The sequence below is a fragment of the Microcebus murinus genome, chromosome 3, assembly GCF_040939455.1.
Source record: "Microcebus murinus isolate Inina chromosome 3, M.murinus_Inina_mat1.0, whole genome shotgun sequence".
Lineage (NCBI taxonomy): Eukaryota > Metazoa > Chordata > Mammalia > Primates > Cheirogaleidae > Microcebus > Microcebus murinus.
In genome coordinates this window covers 93,275,147-93,292,453 of record NC_134106.1, presented here as the reverse complement: position 1 = coordinate 93,292,453, position 17,307 = coordinate 93,275,147, and the positions used below count along the sequence as shown (strand labels likewise).

The window sequence follows — 17,307 nt, the reverse complement described above, 5'->3', positions numbered from 1 at the left end:
AGAATTTGAAGGTTGGTAAGTAAAAAAGGGAAAATTAACACAGTGTGATTTGGGTCTGGCAGGTTGAGATTTTAGCAATTAACGAAGGTGATGGTTCTAGCTAACCTCTCCTATTTCCTGAGTACTTACTATGTACTACCATGTGAAGTTTGCAGCTTCAGGTAGACTGTCTCAAATCCCTGTCCCACGTGTAGGGGTAATTTTTATCCGTATTGTACAGATGTGGAAACTTGGCAAAGCAGGTCAAGCATCTTGCCCAAGGTCACAAAGCTAATGAATAAGAGGAACAGGACTTGAAAAAGAAAAGTCCACTATCATTTTATATTTCTCTGTGTATGTGTTATACAACATAACACCCGCTATCTTCCCAAGTGTTCAGTAAATGGATTCTACCTCCAGAGAAGGCTGTCCAGGGATCCACTAGATCTAAAAGGACTTTTATAAGTCTTAGACCAACAGCCCTGGCCAGACTCAACAGACAGGGCATAGAAACCCTCGGCTACATGCTGCAGGCTTAAATTGTCAGAGTCAAAACTAGGAGTAGACTCCAAGTTTTCTTACTCTTCGTCAGAGCTCTTGCTGTTGGTAAAGCTGTGAATTTAGGTACATTTTGTGTGTGGTCACCTCCCAAAGTTGTCAAACCAAACTCCTTAGCTAGGCGTGTAAGGACCTTTGTCCCCTGTCTTAGGATTGCCTGTCGTCTTATTCCACGTGGTTGAAGCAGCATGGGCAGCTAAGTTCTCCTGGAATTGTGGGTGGGAGGAGGTGAGGTGAAAACTAAGCACAACTAATAGTGCTTCCGTGCTAATGGTAAAAGAAAGGAGGAAATAGACAAATGTATAATTATGTAATGTGGCAGGTGGTAGAAGTACTAAGAAGAGAAGTAGAGCAAAGTACGGGTGGAGGGTGCCAGGTCAGAGAAGGCTGCTTGAGGAGGTGACCCTGAGCAGAGAGCTGAGTTAAGTGAGTGGTCATCCGGGAGAAGGGAGGCCCAGGCAGGAGGCCCCTCAAGTGCACATTTCCTGAAGCAAGAACGTCCTGGCGCACATGCCTCTTGTTCGTATTTGTCCGTAACCCAACTTGTCCATAACATTGTCCATAACCCAACTTGTAGAAGAGTGGTTTTGCACATGATAGGTGTTCAATAAAATATTTGTTGGATGAATGATAGAGGTGAATACAAATTTCAAGGGCTTAACCCTAGAGAAAATAAGTAAAAGGAGTTGGCATACTTTATCTCTAAAAGGCCAGCTAAGGAAATATTTTAAGCTTTCTACACTGTACGGTCTTAGCCACAACTACAAAATTCTGCCCAAGTAGCACCAAAACAGCCAAAGACAATATGACCATGAATGAGCTTGGCTGTGTTTCAATAAAACTTATTTACCCAGAAATAGATGGTGGGCTTGGTTTGGCCCATGGGCTGTAGTTTGCAGGCCCCTGATGGAGAGGAAGGTCCAGACAGATTCAAGAGATGTCAGGACTCTAAATGTCAAGACTACTAGATATTGGAGGAAAGAGTCATGGATGATTCTCAGACCTCTCTCTATAGCAGTAAATTAAAGTAGGTATAATTCCCCAAGATCAGGAGCACTGGGAGGAAAATTGGATTTAAAGGGAGAACAATGACACCTAGATAGAGGCTCAGTGGGTCTGGGTCTCCAGGGTCAGGACTATGTGGGGACATAGATTTGGAGGCAGTTTGCACTTAACTGGAAGTAAAAGTCTGGAAGTGAAAGCACTTGTAGGGGGAACTTGTCAACAGTTAAAGAAAAGGAGGCCAAGAAAGAACTTAGAGATCACCATTGTGAGGTCCTGGAGGAGGAGCTGAGATTAACTCTGGGACATAAGAAGGAAATTTACTGTGGGCAGAAAGACATCTTTTTTATTGTGGTAAAGTCCAGTAGAACAGGTGGGTGGAGCAGCAGGTAAGCTGGAAGGTACAGCAGGAGCCAGGGAATATCTACCTGAAGCCTCCCTTTCCCTGCAGAGCTAGAGGCCGAGCCCCCATTTGTGTGGGAGGCCCCTAGAAGGAAGCCGTGAACCTCCACATGGCCATGGTGTGCATGGGCTTGGAGCTTACTGCCTTGGGGAGCATGTTAGGGTGGGATCTTACGCCCTGTGGAAATAGAGTTCTTTCTCTCTTCACTTGCCTCATTCTGGAAGATCATGCTCTGTTGTCATCTTCTTTGTGAAGCCCTTTGCAGCTCACACTAGCAATGCCAGTTGCTTTCTCCTAGACTTTGTGGTGCCCATTGTGTTTCTTGTGCCTTCATTCATTCATTTGTCCATGTAGCAAAGCTCCCCTTAGACTCTCCCCTTAGCCCTCTGTTATATCTGTTGTATCTCTCTTGTTCTACTACTTTGCAGTAGAGAGGTAATTATAGGAAAGGATTAGGGAAGACACAGTTCCTAGCCGGGCCATTGCATCTTGCTGCACAAAGCTCCCTGCTGCCCAGCACTGGGGCAATACAGGTGGTGCTTAAAGGCCAGTTGCCCTGAATTCAAATCCCACCTCTGCCCATACCCTGCTGTGTGACCCTGGACAAGCCATTTAACTTCTTTATGCCTTAAGTTTTCTTTTCTTCAAAGCAAAGGTAATTGCAGTGTCTACCTCATAGGGCTGTTTTGAGAATGAGAATAGTGCCAGGCACAGGGTTAATACCACAGATGCGTTAGCCTTTGTTCCATTTGCTCTCCCCCCACTTCCAGGCAGGAAGCCAGAGGCCATAAAAATCATACCCCATTCAGATGAGGTAAGCAAGGTCTGTGGGGGAGGAGTGTGTCCAAATACAGAGCCCTGGAGCTGTGGAGATGGAGTAAGGACCCGTGTCCTTCTGATAACTTTTCAACAAACTTCATTCTCTATTCGTGACTTAAACATTGGTTCAAGTTTGTATATTTTTGTTGTAAATGAAGATCCAAAACCAAACTTTGTATAGGGCCAAAAATTCTATCAGGGTTAATTTTGGCTGTGGGGAAGGAAAGTCTCTTTTTTCAGGAAGATACACTTTTCTACGAGGCACCCATGGGAATGGAGCCCAGGGTAAGGATTTGGGTTTGACAGACACACCACGCTAGGTGTCGTGTATAGAAATCACCCTGATGCAACCATGGCCTCAAATACAATACCAGGCAGGCTACCCAGGGGAGATACAACAGGAAGGCTCATAGATCAAAATAAGACACTCGAAACCACTTGTTTGGTACTTGTTTTTACTCAGGGAGATGCATTGTAAAAGTAGCAGAATAGGTTAGAACTCTTAGGATCGGGTGCCAGTGAGTAAAAGGCCCATGCTACCCAGATACTGAGTTGATGTCCATATGTCCTCCCTTTCCCCACGCACACCCTAACCCTTCACGTGCCTCCCCATCTGATAGTGTCATTTCCAGGTCTAGAACTGAGGTTTAATGAGGAACACGGCAGATAGATGGTACCTGAAGGCTACAGCCCTTGCTCCACTGGAGAGACGCAGTGAGCAGGGTGGCAGGAGGGACAGGTGTACCTGGACGAGAGTCACGGCTTGCCCATGGTCTGCTGAGAAGCTGTGGATTTTGTCTGTGTTTCTCAGGCAGAGCACACACATGGAGCACGCAAGTCCCCTGTGGACTGAGCTTACCGAGATTAGAAATGTTGCCTTATTCATCGAGCTGGGCCCGAGCCTGGTGCAGTGCCTGGCATGTAGAAGATACTCAATAAATGTTTGATGAATAAATGAACAAAACCGAAATGGGCTCTGCTCTGTAGGCTTTGCAGTCAGGGGCCTGTGGGATCAGGCTCTGAGCGAGACAGAATTTTAATAAGCAGTGGAAAATTCAAGAATCTGAGACATCTAAAGGCTGCTTGTCCGCCTTCCCTGCTGTCAGCTGCAGGGTTTCTGAAAAGCAGAGGTGGATAAAAAAATTTCACTGGCTGGTTAAAATAAAATCCGAAGAGTAAACATTTTATTTTAGTTTTTAATTGTGAGGCTTTCTGCAAGAATGAGGGAGAGATAACTCTGGTTACTTGCAAAAGTAAGCCTGAAATTATGATTTGTTGTTTTTAATCTTAAAAGTGCAAGGAAGGTGGGGGGGGGGAGAGGGAGGGAGTAAGTTGGGATATTAGAGGGAATCATAAAACAACAATTTATTGACTGCTCACATGCCTGGCGCTTTGCTCAACTCTACATACATGATCCCACTTAATCCTCACATCAGGGCAGATCCAAATGCCTTTTTTTGAACGTGGGAAAACTACTCAGAGGGTTTGAATCAGTAGCCCCCGGACACACAGGTTTCGGGTCTCAGAGCCAGGATTCACCTGGGGCCTTTTGGACTTCCGTGCTCCTGCTCTCCTCCTCTTTCTCCAAAGATGCGCGGTGGTCTTCCCGGGTCCCTAGTGTTACTCTCTCCTCCTCACAACTCCGCTCTTGCACAAACTTGAGCTGTGCACTGACGCTTTGCATCTTAGCTAAGCTCTGGGCTCTGGGCTCACAGATTCTGAATCAGAAGAAGATATTGACAAACCTGGAGATGCAGGGTGGAGCTCAGAAGTCATTTTTAACTGTTTTTCTGGGGTTTTTTTGTTTTTTTTTCTTTTCCAAAGTCTGGTATCCCTACAGAAAACAAAGCCAATGTGATGAACTCTCAAGAAATCACATGGCCAAATTTTGCTCTGAGAAATAGCCAATGTGTGAGTCTTTTTCTGAAGGTATAGTCCCCTGGGCTGATTTCAATAATTTAAACTGGATCTTTGCTTACTGCACAAAGAAATGTGTCCTGAGCCATAGAAAGTGTGGACCATAAAGGTGAGGAAGAGACCAGTCCTGGCTGAGTTTGTCTCTGAGACTGAAAATTGTGTTGATGAGCTTGTGATCTAATAGCACAAAATGCCCAAGAATTTTGTAGCTCAATTTCTTTAGAAGTTTTGACTACAAGGTGATTATCTGCCTACCACTCCTTGAAGCAGCCTATCCTATATTGATAACCTCACCGGCATCTTTCTTCTTCCACATTATTTGTGTTGCAAGGTAAAAAAAAAAATAAATATTTGATAGAAGGGACTCATTTGCCCAGTTAGGATGCTGAAAGTGATTTCTCTTGTTGATATGCCTTTGGCATCCAGGAGAATGTACTCACCTGGAATGCTTATGAAGGCTAGAATGCCTGTCTATAAAAGTATGCCTAATTCCGTCATCCTATATGTGTACCCTATCCATAAAAATACCATCAATAAGAGAACAGCATATATAAAACAAGAAAATGCAAGGGCATTTCTGTAATTTGAAATGCAGGGCTATTTTCTGGGCAAAAGAGGGGGAAAAGTGGTTTATTCATTTGGTAATTATTTTTCATTTGTTTTCAAAGTTTGCTTTCTCCACAGAGGGGTCTCTAGTCCTATCCTTCTAAGATTGCACTCTGCATTCCTTTGACAAATCCATTGTGATGTGTGTCACCAGGGATAACCTTGGTTGGAAAATCAAGAGGGAGAGAAAGCTGCGTGTACTCGACTGGGCCACGACCCCATGTAAAGTTTAAATGGCGCCAAATCCTGAGTCTGGTACAGGTCACTGTGCTCTCAGCCAAGAGCCCAGACACATTTTGGAATTCAGAATTATGTACATTTTAAAAAGGTAATTCATTGTATACAGTAATCCAGCCTTGCTATTTCTTCAGGAAAATACGTGCATTGTCTCACTAAGTGGGATCAAGACTGTCAGCAAAAGGTTAGGTCTTGGCAGCCAAATGAGTTTTGAAGAAAGCTTCTCATTTTCGATTTTCAGAGTAGTTTGGATTTCAGAATTCCGAAGAAGGGATTGCAGAGCTGGAGTGTATAATTAAAAGAAGGTATAGGCCTTATAATCTCATTTTCAGGACATCAGCTGCCCTGGAGAACAAGATCCTCTGAAGAGAAGTCCTGAGGGGAAACCTCTCCAACACAGTCTCTCTGTCCATGCCCACACTCCTCCACGAAGCACATCAGAAATCTGTGTGATTTAGATTCTGTCTCAGGGAACTCTCTCCCCACCCCGTGCTTCCCATCCTAAGTGTTGTTTTTTTTTTTCCTAAATTTAAAATGGGAGGGATTTTAGATACAGGGAAAGGAAATGATTGTTGTTTGTTTGTTTTTAGTTTTTTGTTCTTTAACCTTCTTATTACAAAATTCATATAAATTTAGGGAAGATCAGATACAAAAACAGCAATGACAAAAGGGTTTTAGGTCCTAATGTCACTAACTTGCTATGTGTCTTCCCAGATTTTTTAAATTTTTCTAAGCATGCAAAAAAAGATGTTTTTGTTTGTTTGTTTGTTTGTTTAGCCAAATGAATTGATACTATACACAATTCTGTAATGGAGGACTTTTAGAAAAGTAATATTTTATAAGAGTGGCATATATTTTCAGCAAGCAGTCATAAATTAAGAACAAAGAAGCTGTAACCTCATTATTAATACTTTGCAGTTGGAGATGGGGCATCATTTTTTATGCCACAATTTATTTAGGATTTGTGTTAACTTCTTGTGCTTGAAAATGTAAGTGCAATCACTGAGAATTAGACTGCAGACCTTCAGCAAAGAGCTGCATTCCCAAAATGATGACAAGATTTTTGACTTCCTCTGTAAAATCCAACATGCAAAGTAGAAAAAGATAGAGCAAATATCATACAATGTGGGAGCTAGAAGAAAACGTGGGAATCCATTTGAGCTTCTCATTTAGCAGACAAAGAAATTGGAACTGGTGGGTAGCTCACTGTAAGCCAGCAACGCTGGGTCCTAATGCCTCACTTCAAATCCAGTTTCCCTACTGGGCAAATCACTTCACGTCTCTGAGTCTCAACTTTGTAATCTGGAGTGGAGTTAAAACTAGAGCCTGTTTCATAGAGCATCGCAAGCATGCACTGAATTAGCACACTTAGAGAGGTAAGTGTTGTGCGTAGCAGCTAGTGAGAGTCCAGTAAGTTAAGCTTCGCCTGTTGGTCACAGACCTGGGAGTGGGACTGAGACCTCTTTGCTCCAAGTCCAGGGCTCTTCTGGGACACCATCCAGGGAGGACTGGGGCACAGTATGTGAGAGAGGGTCTTCAGAATGGAGAGGTGGCACGAAAGCGGCAGACACAGGGCTAGACCAACTTGCTTATGCTCACCCTCCTTTCTCTCTTCCTTTAAATAATCATTGCAAGGGGGGGCGCAGCTGAAGGGACTGTCTTCCTTTTGTAATCTGAAACTTGAACCATACGCAGAGGGTCACGTTCCTTGGTGACTGTCTCAAGTGAATGGGGAGGGGCATCCCCTGTTGCTAAAGGTTGGATGTTTGTACCCCCAAATTTCAGGTTGAAATTTGATCCCCCGTGGGGGAGGTGGAGCTTAATGGGAGATGTCTGGGTAATGGGGGCAGATCCTTCAAGAATGGCTTGGTGTACCCTTGCAGTAATGAGTGAGTTCTCTCTCTCTTAGTTCCCAGGTGAGCTGGTTGTTAAAAAGAGCCTGGCATCTCCCCTCTTGCTCTTTCTTTCTTCATCTCTTGCCACGTGGTCTCTGACCCACTGGCTCCCCTTGCACCATGAGTGGAACCAGCCTGAGGCTTTTACCAGATACCTTATCTGTCAAGAAGCAGAATTCTGAGCCAAGTAAACTTTTTTTTTTTTAATAAATTACCTAGCCTCCAATATTCCATTGTAGCCTCCAATATTCTGTTGAAAACTTTTGTTGCTAATAGATAACCTTGTCTCTTGAAGGGAATGCTTCTGAATCTTCTTTATTGTGAATAATGTTTTCTCTAGGTATTTTGGTAGGTGGCTTTTATCAGTTTAAAAAGTTACTTTCTATTCCTAATTTTCTAAGAATTTTTTTTACCATAAAAGGCATTGAACTTTATTAAATTTTTCTGAAACTTTTGAGATGATGATATAGTTTTTCTTATTTAAAACACTAATGTGGTGAAATGACAATGATGTATTTTCTGAAGCTGAACTGTTCTTAATTTCTTAATTCCGACAATAAAAAATAATAAGTTTAGTTTCTATGAAAGAGATTACTGGGAGCAGTTAGATTTTTTAAAAAGGATTTTGAATGTGTGGTTATAAATATAATGGACTAAGATACCTTGGATGCAGGGGAACAAAATGAAGATGATTTTGGAAGGAAATCATTGTGAAGGGCGTGCAAACATCCATAAGGCAGGAACTTGCCTTGAGAAAACAGCCTTTCCACCCAGAAATGGCTAAAACTTTTATGAAATTAAGATGAAATGTAAAATGTGTAGTCACCTTGCTGGGCAGTAATGTAGAGAATTCCTCAATACCGCATGAACACTGGAGTTTAATATCAACTTGCTACTTGAATGATACAGAAAACACAATAAAATTTGGCTTAAACATGATTACTGAAGAAATAAAGACATGGAACATAAGCACAGATATGTCTGGCTGCAGGAAATAGGAACTGCTCTTGTGAGGCTTGAAATACACATGCACACACACACGCACACACACAAACAAGAAATAGCATCTTCTTCTAAATTTCCTGGTGACCTGATGGATTAGAGAATTGGAGCTCACGATGTCTGATTTGCTAACCATGTGATCTTTTTGATTTGCCAAAAACTCTTCAGTTATTAGATTCATTATCTTATCTCTATTATATTTTTTAAAATGAGGCCACCAGAAAAGAGAAGCTAGGTTTGTAACAACCAGCTCCTGTCTTCAAACATATTTACTAGCAGATTTCAGGAAATCTTAAATATTCTCTTAGTTTGGAGGAGTTAAAATACCCAAGCCTGTTGGAAGATTGTGATATATAACCTTAATTTACTTAAAAGAAATTCCTAATAGGGTCCAATAATTTGTAGCCTGATTCTAATTTTTACACAATATTGAGATGGCCATTCATCCTTTCCCCGGGGAAGTTTCTAGGGGGAAAGGTGCCAGGCCTCTCTAAATCACAAATGGAATTAGTTTGGAGGCTGGAATGGTATTTCTTTGTGGAAAAAAAAAAAATCCACACTATTTCTCTTCATTTCATTAGCTATTGTTCGGAAGAGCATGCTTGGGGATCCCTTGGGGGTGAAGGAAAGAATTTGGAGTTTAAATATAGTTTGAGATCAGTAAAAAGGAGAACATCGTTCAATAAAAAGAGGGAAAGGGTCCCAAGACTCTTCTTCTGTTTATTAAAGGATTGAGACGCCGTAAGCAGAGGAAAGAAGAGAAAGACTGAGCTTATTATTATCTATTTTTAAAAATATCATATATGTTTAAACAGTTGAACCTATCATATACCCTTTTGCAGGAATTAATCCATTAGGGCCTTCAGAAATTTCCTTCTTCGGTATGTTTTCTTGACACATTTGGAATGGGTGCCAGTGCAAATGGAGAATTTATGAGAAAACTTCAAAATGGAATAAAAAAAATACAAAACCATGCAGCATCAACAGTGTTTCAAACTTCCATGAATCAAATCTGAAATGGATACCAGAAAATATTTCCTTTCCTCTTTGCATGAATGAATAGGCAGGCAGACTCACTGCTTCCTCTACTGATAGAAGAAAGCCCATTAGCACCATATTTCAGGGCCTTTTAAAAGGGTGCTTAGAATCTGCGCCCATGCTGCCAGTGCCACTGTGCTCTTGTTATAAACACCCCAATGTGTCTTCCCGGGCTGGGTTCATCCCGGCCTCTTGCAGACGTGCACACACATCTAATCTGGCAGTACAAAGCTGCCCGCGAGCCCTAACCCCAGGAGGCTCTGAGCTCCTGGCAGAATCTCAGCTTCTCTGAATAAGATGGAAATTTATTAGGAGGAAATTATTCTGGTGTCTTCAGAAATACAACTTTCCTGATAAAAATCTTGCTCCTGACAGCAGAGTAACAAGATACATTTGTTAGTGGTTTCTGTTCCTGGGACTCCGCGATGGATGTCCTGCCCTTTATTGCACTGTTTGAGGGAGACGCATGCAGTGACAAGCATGCCTCAAGTTTTTCATTTCGCTAACATTTGAGTTGGATATTACATGCCATGCACTCTCCTGAATGCACTCTGCATGCCTCGGCTCTCTGGGGGAGGTGTGGTGATGCCTGGTACATAGTAGGTGCACAATAAATTATTGCCCTTTTAAATTTTTATAGGTGAGATATAACTCCTGCCTTCAGAGAGCTCATAGCCTGATGGACAGAAAGAAAAATCATTTCAGGTACTGGTAATTAGCTGACTAGGGCTTTGCAAAGCTAGCATGTATGTGCCCAATTCATATAGAAGCATTTGTGCACTTTACACATAAGAAAAGCCTCTTAGAAAGCTTTGCTCTTGTTCATTTCAGAAACTATTGCTACAGGCTGAGTTACCTGACTTCCTATTTTGTTGTGTAGCAGGAGCAGCAATTAAGAAGGGCTAGAGCTTACTAAAAGCGAGGACAGGAGCTGTGGCATGGAGGTATACCAGCCATCTAGAGAGCAGGGAAGGAGACGGAATGATTGGAATAATCCAGCCAAAGAACTCAGACACCATAGACATTCTGGGAGAATTTGAAATAGAAGTGAACAGCTATATATTACATCCCAGTGTGTTAAGAACATTTTGGTACAGGGGTACTATTATTTTATACAGTCACATTTATAAATCAGTTACCAAAAAAAAAAAAAAGGTTCAAATCTGTGTTCAGCGTGATGTATTTAAGAAAGGAATATATAATTCTTTTAAGAAAAATAGCAAAATGACAAAATGTTGAAGTGTTAGCACTGCAAAAGGATGTTGCAATATTTGGACAATTTGCTGATATACTTTTCCCATTATCTATAATACCAGGCAAATAAGATCTCACTGAGTTTCTGTGTTCGAGAGAGAAGTAGATCATTGCCTTGAGCAGAGTTTCGTATGAGGTACACTTATAAGGGAGAGAAAGGATGTAGATTATTTTCTACTAATTACGGTTAAACAGAACCCTCTAAATACTTTGGGCAAAGATGCAGGCACAGTTATTGAATTTTTTAGGATCATATGTGAGTTTCCTGTTAGTACTGCAACAAATAAACACAAACCTAGTGGCTTAAAACATCACAAATTTGTTGCCTTCCAGTTCTGGAAGTCAGAAATCAGTTTCACTGGGCAAAAGTCGGGCTGGTTCCTCTTGGAGGCTCTGCAAGAGAATTCGTTTCTGCGCCTTTTTCAGCTTGTAGTGGCCTTCTGCACTCCTTGGCTCGTGGCCTCTTCCTCTGTTTTCAGAGCCAGTAGCCGGCATCTTCCAATCTCTCTCCATCTCTCCCACTACTTCCCCAGTCACATTTGCTTTTCCTTGTCTGTAGTAGTGACCCTTGGCCTCCCTCTAATGAGGATACCTGTGATGGCATGTGTGGCCCACCCAAGTAATCCAGGAAAATCTCCCCACTTTAAGATCCTTAATTCCACCCTTTGATTCCATCAAAGCGGTTTTGCCATGTAAGGTAACATCCACAGGGGCCAGGGGTCAGGACTCGGAAATCTTTGATGTAGCAGATCATGAATAAGGAATTGTTGATAGGGGAAGCTCTTCTTTCCCCGCCTGATCTTACTTCTCTGTATCTCTCTGATGCCACTCTGCCCACCATTTCTCTCCTGTCCCTCCTTCTGAGGAGGAGAAACGACTTAATCTGATGGGTGAGTAAGAAAGAAGATGGGCATATCCTTGTCTCTTTTATACCATAATCTTAGCTTTAAAAACTGTGTCCCAGGTTGAGGAGTGGGGGTGGCTGGAACCTACTTGCCTGTGAATGTTCTGTGACATGAGCTTCATTAGTAATAATGACATCATTTACGGCCCTGCTTGCATAACTGGTTTTTTTTAATTTTTATTTTTTTAATTTATTTCATATTTCAGCATATTACAGGGGTACAAATGTTTAGGTTGCATATGTTGCCTTTGCCCTGCCTGCCTGAGTCAGAGCTTCAAGCAAGCCCATTTCCCAGATGGTGCTCACTACACCCATCCCCTCCTCCTCAGTCCCACCTGCCCGATACCTGATAAATGTTATGCTTTACTGTTCTGTCACATTTCAAAACTGGTGTAGACCTCAGGTAGAGAAGAGAGGTGCTTTTGCAGGACAGCCCCGGTAGTATTACATGCTTATTACTAAAATGTACATTTCACAAAGTAGACCTCATAATCTTTCCCTTCAGAGATAACTGTTGTGAATACTTGGAAGAGCATAACTGAAATGCTTAAGTATATTTAAATAATTACACACACAGTATCTGTAGCTGCCTTTTTCTCACTCGGTAATATATGATGGTTATCTCTTCATGTCAATATACAGAGATTTCATTCTTTTCAACAGAGGCATCCCATGGAGTAAATCTACCTTTATTTATTTAACTATCCACCTAATCTGTTAGGTGGTGCCCAAGTTTTTGCTATTATAAACAATGGTACAATGAGCTTCTTTTATAATCCCTAAGGAGATTTACTAAATTGCTCGACTTCTCTAAGAAACAATTTTCTTAACTGTAAAATGGCAGTTATCTATCTCAAATAATAATAAATAATAATAGAAGTATCTATCTCAAAGTATTGTTTTAGGAACTAAACCACTTACTTAATAAAATGCAAAATTCAGCCGGGCGCAGTGGCTCACGCCTGTAATCCTAGCACTCTGAGAGGCTGAGGCGGGCGGATCACTCAAGGTTCAGAAGTTCAAAACCAGCCTGAGCAAGAGTGAGACCCCCGTCTCTACTGAAAATAGAAAGAAATTAATTGACCAACTAAAAATATGTAGAAAAAATTAGCCGAGCATGGTGACACATGCCTGTAGTCCCAGCTACTCGGGAGACTGAGGCAGAAGGATTGCTTGAGCCCAGGAGTTTGAAGTTGCTGTGAGCTAGGCTGATGCCATAGCAGTCTAGCCTGGGCAACAGAGTGAGACTCTGTCTCAAAAAAAAAAAATAAATAAATAAATAAATGCAAAATTCTTATCATAGTAACCAGTAGATAATTTGATAAGTATAAGCCAGTGTTTCATGATTATTAATAGCTTTACTATTATTTAAGCATCTTTTTACATAATCCTTATTGATTCATTTGGATAACTTCTTACAGGTCAAACTACTGGATCAAAAAGCATGCAAATTTAAAATTTGAAAACACATTGCCAAATCTCCCTCTAGTATGCCAGACTGTGTTTCTATGCTCCTTCACCAACACTGAGCACTTTTTAATCTTTGAAAATCTGATTAGATGAAATATATATCTCATTCTTTTAATTTTCATTTAGTTGATTAATACTGAGATGATACTCTTTTTATGATCATGGTCTAGTTTACTTCTTTGTTTAGGATTTTCATAATTTTTACATGAATCTCTCTTTTATTGATTTGTAGAAACTTTTTATATTAAAATTCTTATCCTTTGAAGCTCATCTACTTTATCAATATTCTCTCACGCTTTTTCTGTAATCATCATTTATATTTATAATACAAATATAATTTATATTATATTTTGAACATATGTTCACTGAATCACAAGGACATTTTACCTACACAGCTTCTAGAAACAATCTGAATTCCACCCTCTCCTCTGTTCTTAGAGGCAGCCACAAAATGTAGATTTTTCTGGTCTTATGTCAAACGCCACAATCCAGAATGCCTGCCACGCCCCAGGTACGAGTGGCCTCCTGGCTCCTGATCTCTGTGAGGTCTTGTTTGTGCCACTCTCATAAAGCCCTGTGATGGCTGTTCCCGCCCGGGTCTTAGTGCCCCGGACATCCTTGCAGGGTCATATTAAAGGGTGTGCATTATTGCTCACCCACTCCTAGACCATGCAGGATGAGGCTGCTAACGTTCTCTGCAGTCAAACGGCCTGTGTTTCTTCACAGCCTGCCCCACCGAGGAGCTGCGCAGCTTTGGGTGCCCTAATTGGCCCCTTTCTGCCTCTGTTCTCTCATTTGCAAAAGACGGTGAGACCGAATTTGTGAGACTGATTTGAGAATTGAATCAGATCATGTGTGCAAACCATTCAGATGATTTCCTACCCCACAAAATCAAATTCTAACTGTTACTATTTTTTTTATTTGTCGTTGTTATCCATAAAAATGTGCCTACTATTACCTACCCCATAAGACCTGAGGAAATCAAATAAGATCATGTTTGTAAAACAGTGCAGGGTCTGATAAATATTATCGTAATGATCATCATTATGTAAAATGATTGGAAGACTTATATATATCTTTTAAAATGTATTATATATATATAAATTCTTATATATAAATTTATAGGTATTTTGCGTGTAAAATATGATTTATTCTTTAAAAGGGTTCAGGGTTTGGTTTTAAATCAGGCTGCACAGCTTTCATCAGTCTGACTTCTCTCTCACCATGTCAAACTGGCTTCAGCTAGCAATACTACATTAGATCCAAAAGAAAAAACTTGTTTTAATTTTGAGGGAAAGAAATCCAGTTACAAGAACAATTAACATTAGTCTGTAATTTAAAACAAACAAGGGCTAATGTTTCACGTTGCTTTATACATGCTTCTCCTCAAAACAGGACCAGGAATGTGATTTTCCTAACTCAGGCAGGCACTGATACCAATGGACACCACACACACACACACACACACACACACACACACACACACACTCCTCCCAAACAACAAAATTCAGAGCATGTCAAAGGGAAAAGGTTTGTAATGGTATTGATCAAAAACCTTGGAGTCAACAGTCTATCTTAGCTTAGAGGGTATGCTATTTCGATCTCTAAGACTATGTTCAAGGAATCTATTGTATTCTGAAATAATTTTGGATAGTGCCATCATTTTTTACTTTAAAATTCTAGAAACGATTTCCAAAAGCATTGTTTTGTTCGGTGGGATGGGGGAGGAGAGAACTTACAAATTTGCATTTAGTTAAAAATCAAAACTCTAGCAATAGGAAATAAGCAGTTCACGTAGCCGGCCAACATTTAAGGTATCCTCAGTGTGAGACAAGGTCCTGCACCGTTCCTACTGGCCTAGCTGATGCTACCAAAACAGGAAGCTTATGGCTCTGCACAGCAAATCCCAGCAGGACGAGATGCCTCTAAGCCTGTATTCAGAGCCTTAGAAGCAGGGTGCTATTAAATATGTAATATCGAAGGGGAAACAGTACAAGGGCCCCTCACGCTGCCTCTGTCCCTGCTTGTCAGTGTAGCCTGGCCATAAGTGCCTTTCATAAAGGAGCAGAAAAACAGCTTTTCTAGATCAGCTCGTTAAACCCAGCAAAGAATTCACAAAAATGCTACTACACCACTTCACAAGAGGCACAGTCCCTTTGCTACTCGTCGAGTTGCTTGATGTCTCTCTCCTACCCTGCCATGGCCTGTGGACATATACTCACTAGGTATCGTTGGTTTTAAACCAGCGATTTTTTTTTAAATCTCAAAAAGAACCTAGTAAGGGAGTTCAGTTCAAGGTAATCAGTGGTTAAATGGAACTGTACATATAGGGAAATGCCCACCACAAGTATTTCTCCAGCCCAAAATATTTGTGAATTTTCTGCTACTCCTTTGACTGTTCCTGAAAATTTGAAATACAAGTAAGTCCTGAAATATAAATTTTAAACTAGCAGCATTCTCTGACATCATTAGACAGAAAATCAGAGTGATGCTACAGCCCACAATTCTACAGGGCGTAGAAAGTGTGTTCTCTGCTTGGTGCATCTTTAGCGATGGCCTGGAGTCCTGGGAACTTGGGAAAGAGAAGAATGATTTGACTTTCAGCTAAGTTCTTTGAGAAGAGCTGCCTCTTAAAATGCTATTTCCACACGAATTCATCAAAACAAAAGGCTCTTGGATACTTTGTCTGATGTTAGATATGGTTTTGAAGAAAAGAAACTAACATAGACACCCTCTCATCAGTAAAGACTCACAACCACTGGAATATATATATATATATATATATATATATATATATATATATATATATATACACCTGCTTTTTAATTTTTATTTTTATTTATTTTTATTTTTCTGAAAGTGCCCAGGTGGACTGAAGGCTGCCGGACTGCATGCATACAACAGAGGCTTCTCTTATTCCATCTATAACTCGCTTCAGGGAGAAAGGGTGGGTAGGAGAAAAAAGAGAAAAGGGGGAAAATATACACCCCCCAAAGGAAAAAACTCCCATCACAGCGAGATCTGTGTGCCAAGCATCCTGGAAGAGTGTGCTCCCCAAACACACGGTTCTACACATGCTAATATTCTGCTGGTTTTCCTTGGAGACCTATTTTGAAAAAGTCTAAAAAGACGGGAGATTTTGAAAAATTCAGCCCTGGCAGAAATTTAAACTCCAAAACTAAGAGCAAAATCATCCTTCACTGAATTAATCCTTTGTGTTTTCTCTTTCTCATTTCTTAAACATTTTAGTCATGTTATAGAGGGATTTCATTTTTGTTTACCTTTTTCCAATCATTAGGAGAGTGGTTGAGGAGTATTGTATCCATTACAACTTAGATGACACAGGTGAGATTCCAGATTCACATGTCCAGGTACCAAGAGATCCCTCTAAATGCTACCATCAAGTCAGCCCTCATTACATTTCTTTCTGCTGAACACAGGAACGCCCATTGGTATCTCTGAAGTGTAATCGCACCTTAGGTCAGTATTGCTCCAAGCAAAGCAGCTGTTTGGAATTGAATGTCCTTCTTCTTTTTTATTTTATAAACTGAACTGCATCTTTGTACTTATTCCACATTTAATCAAAGCAAGTGCAACCCAGGCAGGTGCCCCTCCCAATCCTGCAACACAATGCACTGCGACATGGCAACCTGGCTCCTCAAGATATTTGTCTTTTAGCCTGTTTAGCCAATCATCTGCTACCTGATTAGGGGGTGGAGCTCCATCCTCAAATGGCCAATCTAGAACTGGATTCCTTCTTTTTCACCTGGGGCTTTATCATGTGTAGCTCGAACCAAAGTTGTCACTCCATATTTCTTATGTTCCTCTGTCAACTTATTGAGAGCAGCACTGGTAGGGTTTGAATTATCAGAAAATGCCTGTTCACATAGGAGATCTCCACTGGGGCTAGACGGTTCATTATGGCAAATAAAAGTGTCCGTGTGCTTGCATGAGTATGTTGGGAAAAATGAAAAAAAAAAAAAAGATAAATCTTAAAATGTTTCACAGCAGAAAACACGAAAAAGACCACTCAAATGCCTAATATTGATCAATGTTTTCTCTATTCGATTTGTTTATTTCTTATACAGCTTCTCCATTCAAGGTAAGCAGAAGTATTCAGAATCCACTGGAACCCAAATTCAACTTGGACCTCAGCGTCTGCAGATGGATTCCCTTCAGACTCCAAAAAATCCAACTACACACAAAACTCAAGCAGCCTTAGC

At 40.9% G+C, this 17,307-nt stretch overlaps 1 pseudogene; it reads right to left on the bottom strand.

Annotated features, from left to right (window-relative positions):
* Positions 1 to 3,816: 3,816 nt before the first annotated feature.
* LOC105856166 (protein tyrosine phosphatase type IVA 2-like) lies at positions 3,817 to 17,003 on the bottom strand (annotated as a pseudogene).
* Between the last annotated feature and the right edge of the window lie 304 nt (positions 17,004 to 17,307).